This window comes from Corylus avellana, chromosome 3 (genome assembly GCF_965113065.1).
Source record: "Corylus avellana chromosome 3, dhCorAvel1.hap1.2, whole genome shotgun sequence".
Taxonomy (NCBI): Eukaryota; Viridiplantae; Streptophyta; class Magnoliopsida; order Fagales; family Betulaceae; genus Corylus; species Corylus avellana.
The window spans coordinates 8,645,685-8,659,897 of NC_142492.1; positions in this window are offsets into that span (position 1 = coordinate 8,645,685).

Consider the following 14,213-nt stretch of genomic DNA (forward strand, 5'->3'; position numbering starts at 1 on the left):
CTTTTCCTTGTCGTGCCCAAACGACCATTATGATGTTCATGACCCTTGCACTTTGTCTCATCCGATATTTGTTTCCTCCAAAATATACTGTTACTAAAATAATACCGTGCAGCTCAATTAAAATAGTATCTAAGGCCCCGTTGACCGTTTGTATCAACGTAAAATGTTTTTAGACAAAAAAATATTTTTTGAAAATTTGCTTTCGGTGTTTGGTGTATACGAAAAATTACAAATTTTTAATATATATTTGTTCATTCAATCATATTAAACTTTAAATTATGAATGTGTCTCAACCACGTCTTGACGATATCCTAATCGAGTCCAGGCGATGTCCTGATTAAGTCCCAGTAGGTCCCGACCGAGTCCTAGTGGTGTTCTAACTGGGTCTCAACGAAGTCCCAACTGGGTCGTAGCGATATCTTAACAGTGTCTTAGTCGGGTCTCGACTGAGTCTTGAGAGTGTCCTAACTGGGTTCTGATGATGTCCAAGCCAGGTCCCGACCAGGTCCTAGCGTTGTTAGAGTGAGGTCCCGATCGAGTCCTAAAGGTGTTCTAATTGGGTCCCAATGGTGTCCTAGTCAGGTCCCAGTCGAGTCCTGACAAGGTTTCGGTTGAGTCTTTGTAGGGTCTTGTCAAAGTGCCGATGTGTCCCGACCAGATCTAGCAGTGTCTCGATTGGGTCCCGACAGTGTCCTAACCAAGTTTCGACGAGGTCCCCAGGAGGTCCTAGTCAACTATGTCTTGACTGAGTCTCAGAAGTGTCTTGGTCAAGTTTTGAAGGGGTCTTGCCGATGTCTTAACTGAGTCTCGGCAGTGTCCTGGTTGGGTCCCGCTGACGTCTTGGCTAGGTCTGTCGATTTGAGAATGAAATGTTCAAACTCGGAAAATAGTTTTTGGTTTTTAAAAATTGAAACTATTTTCTGAAAATTAAAGGAGTTTTTTCAGTTAAACCGAAAATATTTTATATTGATTATTATTTTCTGTCACACCAAAAACCTAAAAATACGAAAAACATTTTTAAGAAATCATTTTAAGCCAAAACAAACGAGCCTAAGTTGTATTGAAATTTATTGTTTCAAGATGCCACTAGAATATCTAAAGTAATACTCTCAAACTCACAGTGAAAGAGCATTAACACTAACAAACACACTGAAAGAGATTGTATAATAATCTCTCAAATATCTGGCAAAATGCCACTAGAATATCTAAAGTAATACTCGCAAACTCACAGTGAAAGAGCATTAACACTAACAGACACACAGAAAGAGATTGTATGACAATCTCTCAAATATCTGGCAAAATGTTTTTTTTTTTTCAATCCCTCATTCTATCTAATTGAGGGTTATATATAGTCTCAACCCCATTAATGAGGAGGAAGAACAATTGGAGTAATTCCCCGGCGTTATTCTTAATTTAGACACTAAATCTGTCGGCCATAACACATGTTAGATGTAACTGACAAGTGTAATGCTTGACTTGTAACGCATGGACATGCCCACCGTAGATGCCCCTCCATTTAACATATATATATATATATACTATGTAGAAGAATGTTTGTTTGCATTCAGAAATATAACCCATGTGCCAAAATTCAGTTCACCAATCCATGGATACATTGTATTCACCTACAATAGAATTCCTTAAATCGTTGGAAATTCTTTATATATTTTGTTCATTGTTCAACTAAGTTTGGATCCATATATATATATATAATCCTACTATGCTAAAATACTTTTGAAAATATTCGTTAACTGCACTGCCTACTTCCTAACGAATGACATGCAAATTAAAGGATTTCACTCACTTTTTATCTAAAAGAAGGAAGAAAGAAAGAAAGTTTTGGTAGGAGAACCATATTAACCTAGAATTTTGCTAAATTCATGTCTAATATAATGTGCAAATATTAATTAAATGACTAAATCAATTATTTTTTATTAACTTATTTTTTGGGAGAGTCAATAATTTAATTAACATAGTAGTAGATGGCACCTTAATCTTCTTCAACTTAAATTCTTTTTTCTTTTTCTTTTTTTAATTGGATATTGGTCATAGGTTGGCATTGGGCAATAAGAAATGGAATACAGACTATACAGTAGCACATGTTTCTTCGAATTGAAGCATTATAGAAAAATAAAACATCATGTAATTATATCAAATCAAGTATCAAAGCATTAAAAATGGTTAACCAATTTCTTTCCTACTAAGCATAAACTGGGAATACGTGCACCCACCAAATCCCATTTTAAGATTCTACACAGTTCATAAAGCTACTTCCTAAGCAACTAATAACCCCCTCACAAAACGACAACGGTAACCTTGCAAATAATAATAATTCTTTTTATTTTTTTATTTTTAAGTAAAAAAATAGAATTGAATTCTTGACAGAGAAAGAGTACCCATGGCTTCTTGACACATCTTGACAAAGAGAGCCGAGCCTGTCTGTCAAATTCTCTGTGCGCCCAAATCATTGACCTCAAATTTCTTAATAATGGAAGTTTTTTTTTTATTATTTTTTTTTTATCTTGCTAAAGGCATTACAATTTTTTATTGCAAATTAATTTGATAGGTTCGCATGACACGTATTAGGTCAGTAACTAAATAATTAAATATAATTGTATTTAGATATTAGTTAAGTATAATCTTGATCATATGTATATAAGTTTTTTGATATTATTTCTTTGCAAGTTGATTCTCAAAAGTGAGTTATCGGTTTTCAAAAGTGAATTTTGCTTAAGGTTGGATTAAAATGTTTTGATATTATGTAAGAGCATAATGTTAAGCCATTGAATACTCATAAATCAGTAAAGTTGGACGTCAAATTCGAAAGCATAATGGTATATTACAGTCTTAAGTGTTTCACATTAGCTAAATTCTTGAGAATCCTAATTCTACTTAGGGTTTTGTAAGTGATTGTGTAACTAGGATCAAATTAAAGCACATTTGACTAAGTAAAAGTTAAGTGTAAAAACAAGGGTGGTTAGTCAAATTAAGTAACTTGGGCATTTCCCCCAAAAGTAAACACACATTTTTCAACATAACCCATTAAACATATACAATGAATCAGTCCACACAATAATAAAGTTGTATTATAGCACTACTTTTTTTATATAAAAAATAAAAAATAAAAAATAAAAAAGGGGAATAACCATGGACCGCTTATTCTTGAGCCAATCAACTAGCTAGAGCAGCCCCTCATAAGAAAAATGATATAATATTGTCCCTCTTATTGTTTAATCTTTAGATGTTGTACTTAATGTAATTATAGCCAGCAAGAACATGATTAAAGAAAGTTAATTGCTTGAATAATAATTGATTAGCTGAAATAAGTGTAAACAATGGTAGCAATGATTTCGTCCGTTGCTTGTGAAAGCTATGTTGCAACTGAAACTTACTTCATTAATTAGTGAGAAAAAAAATAAGAGAGAGAGAGAGAGAGAGTTTTATTTTTGTTTTTCATGCAAATGAAATGGAAAAAGAAAGAAAGAAAGAAAGAAAGAGAGATTTTAAAGGACACCACTACTCTCCCACATTGTGCTATGAGTAGTATTGTCGAGTGAGATCCCAGCTGTTCCCGTATATGATGCACACACGTGCCATATACTGCAGACGCACGTGAGCAATCCTTCCAAGTGTTTCTCAGTATATATGGTAAACAGTAGATTTGTTATAATTGCGAGGATTGATACATTAAACAACATGATGAGTCCCTTTAATCAAAGCTTACTCTTCACTCGATTCAAAATTCCAATACATACTCAATTACGACTAAAGGATTCATATTCTTTATGATTTGGAAATGTTGAAAGATTTTTCAAAGCTAGCTTGTAGGATCGACATCATTTATACATATGTATTTTTCAAGGAAAATTATCATATATCAGTTCAGTTTTGTCGGAAAAAATCGAGAAGGATCTAAGTTTCTGATCTTGACAATCAGTTTTGTCCATCTTATTTTCTGTCCAACCTTAATGGAAGAAATGTCAGTTGTCTTTATTTTTAGGTAAACCCAATAAAAACTTGTCGCATGTATCAAAAGCTATATATATATAAGTGTTATAAAAGCTATGTCACCCAGCCATATATGGAGGTGGAGTTCTACTTCTACAACCCCTCTATAGGGTGGAATTCCACCGCTCCACCCTTTAGAGGGGGACAGTTATAAAGCCACCCCCTACTATTTTTCAAGGGAAAAGGAGGATGGATCTCTACCCATGTAGAGAAGGACGACGAGAGTAGCTTCACACCTATAAAGGGTGGAGCAGTGGGCGGGGGTGGAAGCATGATCCACCATTGCAAAAGTGGCAAGGTGGAGTAAGGTATTTATTGATAGTGGAATGCTAAGTGTTTTCTTGGTTTATGTAAATATTATTAAAAAAAAAAAAAAAATTACCCCTTATTTCTCTCACTCAATTTTTAAAATATAATATTCGTCTAAGATCATGAGAGCGCCTAATATTTTTTAAGGTATAATAAAGCATGACATAAATTGAGTAAGGACATGTTTGGGTGTGCGTTTGAGGGGTCTAAAAGTGCATTTAACACTCAAAAAGTTCGTTTGAAGAACAAAATACATGTTTGGTAAAAAGATTGAAATGCTTTTAAGGGTCCAAAAAGCTTAAAAATGACCAAAACGCACTTTTTGACAAAAACTTAAAAATAAAACTTTTGTAAAAAAAAAAAACTTTTTGACTTAAAAACTCTATTTTTTTAACATAATCTCAAACATACTCTAATCCTCCATCCAATTTGCATTTGGCCTCCTACCATGTTTCGTTGTAATATGAGAAATAGAAACAAAATGGATGAATGAAAAAGTTCCCTAACGCAAAATGTAAGTCTAAACTTATTATATTCTTAAAGTATGTTTGAGATTGCGTTGAGAAATAGAACTTTTAAGTAAAAAAGCATTTTTGGGCAAAAGCTTTATTTTTAAGCTTTTGTCAAAAGTGCGTTTTAGCTATTTTTATGATTTTTGACATTCAAAAGCGCTTTGAATTTTTTTTACCAAATGGGTGTTTTTTTTTTTTTTTTTTTAAACGAACTTTTAGAGTATTAAACACACTTTTAAGGTCCACAAACGCAATCTCAAGTAAACACTTAGTTAAAAGTTACCTATAAATTAAGACTTTTATTGGCTTTTACCCCTTACAAAATGTAATTTCTTTGTAAAATAGGCTTAGGGAAACATCTTAGTTTAAACCCCATTGCTTTTGGAATTAAAATCTGAAAATAAATGATTTTATTTAAATAAACAGTTATTTTATCAAAATAATTTTCTTTTGAACTTCCTAATTTTTTAAAACATTTTTTGTTCATTCATAATATCAATTATTAGCCTATTCGCTTTAAAAAGTTCTATAAATTTCTAAAATCATTCTCTGACTTAAATTGGAGAATTACCAAGAATGGCCCATTTGGGCCTTCTCCTAAGTAGTTTCTTAATTCTAAAGGCCAAGCCACAGAATTCGGCTTAAAAACATACATAACTAGTTATAAGCTCAATTATCTCTTGGGGACCATAATTTAAACAAAATGGACCATACATGTGTTCTAAAATATATTTTGTGAACCCGGTTTTTGTAGTATGAACCCGATTTCCGCTAAGAAAATGTAGCCAAGTGTTTATTTGGGTTTTAAAAATAATTAGAGAGTTAAAAATTTCAGCCCCTAAAGTTTCCGTACGGAACGAAAACTTATCCTTCGATAAAAATCATTAGCTACATAATTGAATGGTTAATAGAAGAGTTCATAAGCTAACCAAATAAGCACTTTCTCTTATAATTGAACAAATCCATACAAAAAAAAAAAAAAAAAAAAAAAAAAAGCCCCACAGGAAATGCAGAACTGCCTTGTTTGTTGTATTTTTTTTTTTTTTTTTGGTTTTTTTCATGCACATATATATATATTAATAGCTTCTTCAGCCTCGACTATTCCAAAAGATTAATCTTGTGGTGGAGGTTAAAGTCGTAAAAGCATACGCCCAAAGTGACATCAGCATCCCATGAAAGTAGTGCGTCATGTGTACGTACTTTGACAAAATTTGATCCGTGCCCATTGCACATAAATCATTCGACTGGCAGATGTACCACGTGGACTGGAATACAGTCCTCAGTGGTGACTCTTGGTCCTTCGGTCAAATGATGTTGGCAGTTCGTTGGTTGAGTCGGTTGGCCGGACGTGGGTTTAAAATTTAATGTTTCAGATTTCCTTATATCAATTTTTTTTTTTAATTTTTTATTATTACGTTAATATTTACCACTTTACTCGTCATCATATTTTCTCACATTTAAAAACTCTACGTATCATACATAAAAGAAAATTGTTGGTAGACACGGGGAAGGAAATTGCAATTGATAAAACACTAATAATAGATAATAGCTAGTGATGGATCTAGGATCTTGTGTTTGTAGGAGCGGGAAGTGAGCCTATAATTAATTGATATAATATTTTAATATAGTTTATTCAAGTAATGCTATACATAGGACTCATGTCTCCGTTTTATATCCAAAGGTGATGTTATTTTTACCATTTAATCTATTACAAATTCGATAATGATTTTAAAAATCACGTTACTTTAGGAAATAAGAAACGAACATGAGTCTTACGTATAACATTACTTTAATTGCATATCTAATTAATTGCTTCTAAGATTTAATTATCTATCAATGGTATACAATTATTTTGGAGTTATTTTCTATGAAACTAACATCTAATACCTTCTTTAATTTGCTAAAAAAATGGTAAAATTATTCAAATAATTTTTCAGATTCGCCTATCTTCCTTCTTATTTAAAAACATATTCTAATATTTTAATGCTATGATAAGTATCCTTATTGCTCTTTTGCAAAAATTCAGAAATTTAGAGCAAAAAATAAAGTGTCCGTACAAGTTTAAGTGGCTGAAATGCCTCCACACAAGACCAAAAAAACTAAAGAAAAAGAAAGTGTCTTGAAGACATGTGAGACTTCGAGAGGGTGAGAGTAGTTTCGGCCTCTTGTCCTTATTTTCCCATTTCTCACATTTAAACAGAAAGCCTTCTGCAACCTTCCTTCTTCAAACTCACGTCCAGAGAGGTAGATCGGGTGAATCAAGAAGAAGACAAGAAGAAAAAGAAGAAGAAGAAGAAGAAGAAAATCATAATAGAATTCCCATCTAACATCTGCTATTTCTTTTTCTTTTATTTTCTCTAAGCAAATGAATAAGCTGAAGGAGAAATAATGAGGGCTAGGGCTTAAAAAATCTCAAAATTATGGGCATAATTTTTTATTTTTTATTTTTTAAGGATTTTTGCAGGGGCGAAAGACCGCCCTTGCTTGTACTGTCAGCGAATAGAGACGTGATTCATCAAAATTTGTTGTAAATCTGAAATTGATTTTGACGATGACTTTTTATAGATCTTGTTTTACAATGGCCCGAGAGGCTATTGTGCATGTCATAGATAATATTTGAGTTGTAAAGAGCTTAAATTATATCTTTGACATTGTACGAAGCATTTTGCTTCATTTAATTGTTATATCAATGAAGAGATAACTCATTTAAAATTTTTTTAAAAAAATAAATTGAATGGCAAATTCAAATTTATGATGGTACGCCGCCATAGGAGGGTTAATGCTAACCCCATATGGAATCATACACATGACCCCATTCAATCAATATTGTTTATAAATTTTATAATACATTTTCATGTATTATTTTTATATTAAGTTACTATTTATCCAAAAAAAAAAATTGGTACTTTATTTTTATTTTTTTATGTGAGCTTAAATTTGTTTTCAATAAATAAATCCAACTCTCAAAGTATTTAGTTGAAATAGAAGGTTGAACTTTGAAGATAATCTTCAAACAAATGGTATTTTATTTAATACAATGTTAAATTATTATTTATCTTAAAAAACTTTAATTGATAGAAAATAATGAATTTACTCATTTAATTAATATTAAAATAATTAAACTATAATTGTTACCTTTAAATAAATTTGAGATAATTTATATATCACATTGATATTTATTATTTTAAAAATGTGATCAAATATGATATAATTCTAGTTTTTTTTAAAAAAATACACAAGTAAATCCCTTAAATTTATTTCTTCTAATTGGAGAATTCGTGGGATTATAATTCATATATCAAAAAACAAAAGAAAAAAAAAAAGAAAATTTTTTCGATAATTTTATTATTTGAATTGTTAGTAATCCTATGAAATTTATTTGCTTGAATAAGTCTTGGGCAATCTGCCCACCTATTAACACAAATAAGGCATACTTAAAAAAATCAATAGAAAATTGGGCATATTCAATTAGCTAAAATAAAAAAATTCAAAAATGCTAAATGGGATATCTCTTTACCAAAATCACTTTTAGGTGGGTGAAACTTACTTCTCTGTTATTCAAGGTGGGACCCCAAGATGCACCAAAGGTCAAGATTATTGACCTATCAGTCAAATGGGTAGACGTCCGTAATAAACGCCTTTTTGCTCACGGTAGGTCCCATTGTAGGTCCAGATATGGTATAATTACCCACAATGTAGGCCTAGTATTGAGATTCCATATAAATCACATACAATAATTCTATTGGTGGTGGGCTCCACGTACGTACAAGACCACTTAATGGCCATGATTTTGACACGTGCCTAGGTACTGAACCCAATTAGTCCTATTACAAGAAACTATGATGAGGTTTGGTTCCATGAGTGCACGAGTAATTTTAACATACAATGATTTATTTATTTATTTATTATTATTTTTTTGAACAGCATACAATGATTTATTTGATGCAAGACAATTATCACTAATTGATGAAAAATTAAAAAAAAAAAGAAAAAAAGAAAAAAAATTATCCTTAGATTGCGAAGAATCAATTGGTTGCACGCTAAATCTTTAATCAAGAGCCTGTAAGGATAAGAAAGATCAAGCACAATGTCTTGTTGATGGACAAGTGAGAGGTCACTTTAATGTTTAAGTTAGAATTCTATTTGGAAAAGAAATAGAGCGTTTGACTAGAATTGAACATAGCCCCTTGAGTCTCGAATGATTTATTTTTCTTCTTTTTACATGTTAGTTAGTTAGGGGAGAGGGTCCATATATGGCCTAACCAATTTAAACTTCATTAAGCACACTTTCTGAGACTTCGAGAATAAAGAGATATTAACTATCCAAGTGGCGGTGGTTAAAATACAGTAAAAATTGCTTATTTTTTATGCTTGTGTGCATGTTCTTCTTGGTTTGAATGGGTTTGGCCAACCTGTAAGGCTTTACTGAGAATAGACCTATGAGAGCCGGCCAAACGGGTTGAAAATGCTCGCTTCTTGGAGGCTTATTATATGGTAAACCAGATAATATTTGTCAATCCATTTAGGTTTATTTTTTATTTTTTATTTTTTTATTAATTTAAAAAAAGTGTTCTTATTTGATATAAAGCTGAAAATTATTTTATGTTTTGTATTTTAAGTAGTTTGTGTATGAATTTTGTCTTATGTGCAAATCTTTGTCTCACATGCATCGGGTAATTATTTGGTCACGTCAATTTTTAAGTATGACCCAAAGAGATTGCCAATTTGCCATGCATGTGGGGTTTTGCATTTTCGATCTACCCCATGTGAGATTAATCAAGATTCAACTTGCACTTCAACTCCCCTCTTAGGTTTCTTTTATTTTTTATTTGGTCTTAAAAAAAATATATGCTATTTAGCTCTCTAATATTACTTTTATTATGAATATGTCCTCCCAAATATACATATTGGACATATATATATATATATATATATATATACTCTTCTTTAGGTTATACAAGTTAAAATTTCACTTCCCAAAATTATAGCATTAGTTTGGAGTTTTTTTGAAGCGTTTTTACTTAATTATTCTTGGTCTTTAGAACATACACTTATGCTTAATAGATTATAATCTAATTTATCCTTTTGGTTTTGTGCTTATTTTATTTTTATTTTTGGAATCTTGAGTTTAGCTCTAGTTAAAATTGAACCGTTACGACTGGAATATGTTTTCCTTGCGTCATTTTACGTGTTTCAATCTTAATGGGTCCGAAGTCCAAACAACACGCATTCTCGTCCTATATTTTTACCATTTAATCCAAAAAAAAAAAAAAAAAAATTGAAGTGAAGAAAAATATTCCTATATCTTTACATATCTCAATTTTTGACTTCTTTATTTTTTATTTTGCCAAAGTATATATATGCTTCTTTTTTTTCTTTTTTTTTTTATGTCCTTTTCATTGGAAAGCTAACATTATGGTCTGACAACTATAATTCACCATTATCCACAAGCAGCCTCTCAAAAATTATGAGAGCCTACAATCTAGTCATATAAAGCCTACCAAAAAAAAAAAAGCACTTATAAAAGGATAATAAAGACAATCAAAACAAAAGATTTGCATGTAAAAATATTGAAATTAGCAAATGGAAAAAATGATATTCATCACCGATATAATTGTTACGTGTTCCTGATTATCAGTAATCTACTTCAGTCATTGAATAAATAATAAATTTATTTCTCATTTTTTTATTAGGTAAGGAAATACACCACATAATACTTTTTAAACCTTATAGCTATTTCTTTGGAATCTCCAGATCAAAGCTTAATTGAATGGAAGATTAAAAGGACTTCGAGAGAGAGCTCTATTTGCAATTCGTTCAAAAGACGTTCAAACGAAAGAACGATAAAATGCTTAACTATATTTGTAAAAATCACGTTTTAATTGATACGTTTAAAAAATTTTACTTTCTTAAATCGCATGTTTTAAAATACCGAAACATTAGAGCAAAGGCCGAAACACTGAACATTAATCTTGTATATGGACCACAAACAGAATTTATGAGATGACAGATAAGGACATATAAACAAAACCAAGTTGTGGGTTGGTGAAAATTACATAAAGAGAGAAGACTTTTTTGGCAGCATTTTCTTAGAAGGAGCCCTTCCTTCACTAAAAATAAATAAAAAAATACTAAGCATTAATTTAGTGTACCATGTGAAAGAACAGTGAAAGCAATGTAGACGTACCATTCTTTCCAAAAGGAAGGTATTTTCTATTAGATATCTCTTCTGTGTTTTGTGAATGAAACAACAATGAGTAGATTTCAAAAATTTGTGGTCCATGTAGCCTCTTGGCTATAGGAAAAGGTTCAGGTTTTTACTATGTTTGATAAGCCCACGTGTCCTCACGTCGATTGGAATCCGTTGTGATCGAGGTGTTTGAATTGCGTAGGAGATTCTTTGTAAACGTGAGATGCTTTAACGGGACTCACTTTTTCAAACAAGTTATTCAGATGTTCAAGCATATGTTCGGAAATATAAACCCTATTAAGAGCCTCTTACAATTGTAGGGGATCTGACTCGGCTGACGTTTTAATTTTTATGAACCATTATTTACGGTGAAACCTCCTATACACTTCATTCTGTGACTTGTTAAAGATATAGTAATTAATGTTTGGATTATTGATGTTTCATCATAATGTTGAAGCTATAAGTAGCTTTTCGTGAATAGGATTAATGTTGAATGTAAGGATTTTGTGGTCTAGGGATAATATTAAGAAAAGGATGTAAGAAATTCTTGGTTTTGACTTTCCAATGGGTGCATTAGCATCTTCTAATTTGCTTTATTACATCATTTCAACTGCTAAGATCATTCCCACAAACGTCGTCAACTGCGTGCTAATTACTAGACCATCAACACAAATTAAATTACCGCAAACATTGACAAAGTGCAAGCAATAATGTTAGAAACTAAACATTTATCTTACTATTTTTCTATCTTAATGATGTGGTAATGCTAATCAACCTCTGATATATTTTTTTTTTAACAGGAGGTAATCTAAGACTTATTGATGAAACTCTTGGAAAATAGAATAGGATGGAAGAAAAAGAAAAAAGTTGTATGATGAGGAGCATTGGAGGAGAGAAGATTCTTGTATAAAGAGAGAGGGGGTCGTCCTATACTAATCATGATATTTCCTTTCCCTTTAACACAAAAAAAATGAGTGGAGTGAAGCATACCATACTGATGAAAAGCTCAACCTCTAGAGAGAGAGAGAGAGCTTAGTTGGTGAGCAGTCAGCATTAACAAGTATTGCCGACAAGAAATTCTGTCTCTCCACTAAGTGAGTGAGTAATTAGAGCAAGGTGGTAAAATAATACTATACTCACTTCGTTCTACTTTTCTACTCACTGAAAAAAGGTGAAAGACCCAATTGATTTTTCACCTTTTTAACTGTTTGTGGAGGGTTGTGGAGGATTCTGAAATCAATCAAGAGAGGGGAGGTTGGGAAAATTTCAAACCCCTTTAAGGATTTTGTATCATGAGAGTAAATGATATGGGTGCTAGTATCCTTGGAAATCTACTCTTTTTTTCCATGAAAAGATGCAAAGTAAACTCTTGATAGCCTTCCATAATAAGGCATCTGCTTTACTTTGAGTAAAAATGGTTGATGACAAGCTATTTCAATGATTCATTATCTGCTTGCCTTGCGTGTAACTATTTAAATTCCCCTAATAACATTTAGATTTGGAGGGGGTAAACGGGTTTTTTTCAAAAAATTCAATCAATTAAAAAAATTGCAACCACACATAATTGACAAATCTAACAAGCACAAAAAATAAATCAAGCACAATAATTTTGGTGACAAAGTGGAAAAAAGTAAACCACTCCGGAAAAAAGTACCTCAAAACTCTGTCTTCTATTCAGTATCCTATACAACCTGAAACTCCAATAGCTATAAAGTTTTTGTGAATTTGTGTGGTTTAAATTCTAAAGAAACTCTAAGAGGTAAGAAATTACAAGAATAAGGACGTAAGGATTCTCTATTAGCTTACAAAATATTGGCCTCCAAGTCTTATGAAAATTGTGCATAACGATGCGTACATAGGGGAAAGTTGATTTCTGAAAAACACAATCAAGGGAAGCAGCGTTCAAGTGAATTATTAAAGCATTCAAACGCCGACATACTAGGGTTTCATAGTTTTGTAGTTGTCGACGTTTGAACATGGTATGATCTGTAGTTATGACTGAGCGTCTTAGATATACTTGAGTAAACATTGTGTTCGAACCTTCTTCGAATAGGCTTGTGACCAAGCTTCTTTGTAGCTCTTTGAAAAATATCAAGTTGGAACTCCCTTTGATTGTGGTTGCAATCAAACCTTTCTATTGCTCTTGTGAAATTCCTTTGTTCAATCATTTTACGACTGCCATTGCGACCAAAGCTCTCAAGAACTTTGAATTTCAGTAGTGTGAATATCTTTGTTCAAACTTCTAGCGATCGAAACTACTGTCGAAGCTCCGAAGTCTCAATTCTTTGAAGTGCTTGAAGATAACATTTGAACGGCTATCAACTGGCATGCAAACCACCTTTTTTATGTTCTTCAATTTTAAGCACCAATTCAAGTACCCAATTTAACCGCTAAACCTAGACTTACACCCAACTTAGTTTTGACACTAAATTAGCCAACATAAAACCTAACAAGTAGTAAGCAGTACTAGCCCAATTGAATGCCTTCTTTTGCCCTCTCCCCTCCTATATTTTACTCAACATTTGCACATTTACCCTAATAAACCAATGTTTATAGCCATGCTACGACAAGAAAATAATGAAGGGAACAGAATGAGTAGATCATATGTACTATTATTCAAACAAATATTACATAGAAAAATGTACATAATTGAAAAGTTAGAAACTTTGAAGAAGAAAAGAGTCATCCAGAGTGTAAAACTTTGATTCATTTCCATTTGGTACCAGGTCACCTGCATGACTATTATTATGCTCCTCGGGGTTAAAGAAATATCTATAGCTTGTGATGCCATGCAAAAATATTAGGGTACAACAATACCCATTACTCTTCCATTTTTTACAAAGTTTTCCTCCTTTTCAACTTAATTAATTAAACCGATATCTTTCCTTAAAGCATATGATTTTCACGCGCATTCGGTTAGTTTGTGTTTGATTATCCAATATACCAAACATCATATGTTTTAAAGATAATAATGTTGGAAATGATGCTATTATATCTATAGAAAATTAATTACAGATAACTATGTGATGGTAAACATATGATTAAAGAATTACACATAGATGAAATGTGGATAAAGTCCACCTCTTAAACCACCCCTACTGCCTGTTAGATATAGTTTTCAACTCCCATTGCTGTTTCAAACCCGAATAATCAATTCAAAGTTCGTTGTAGAATCACTCTCAAGCATCTTCTGT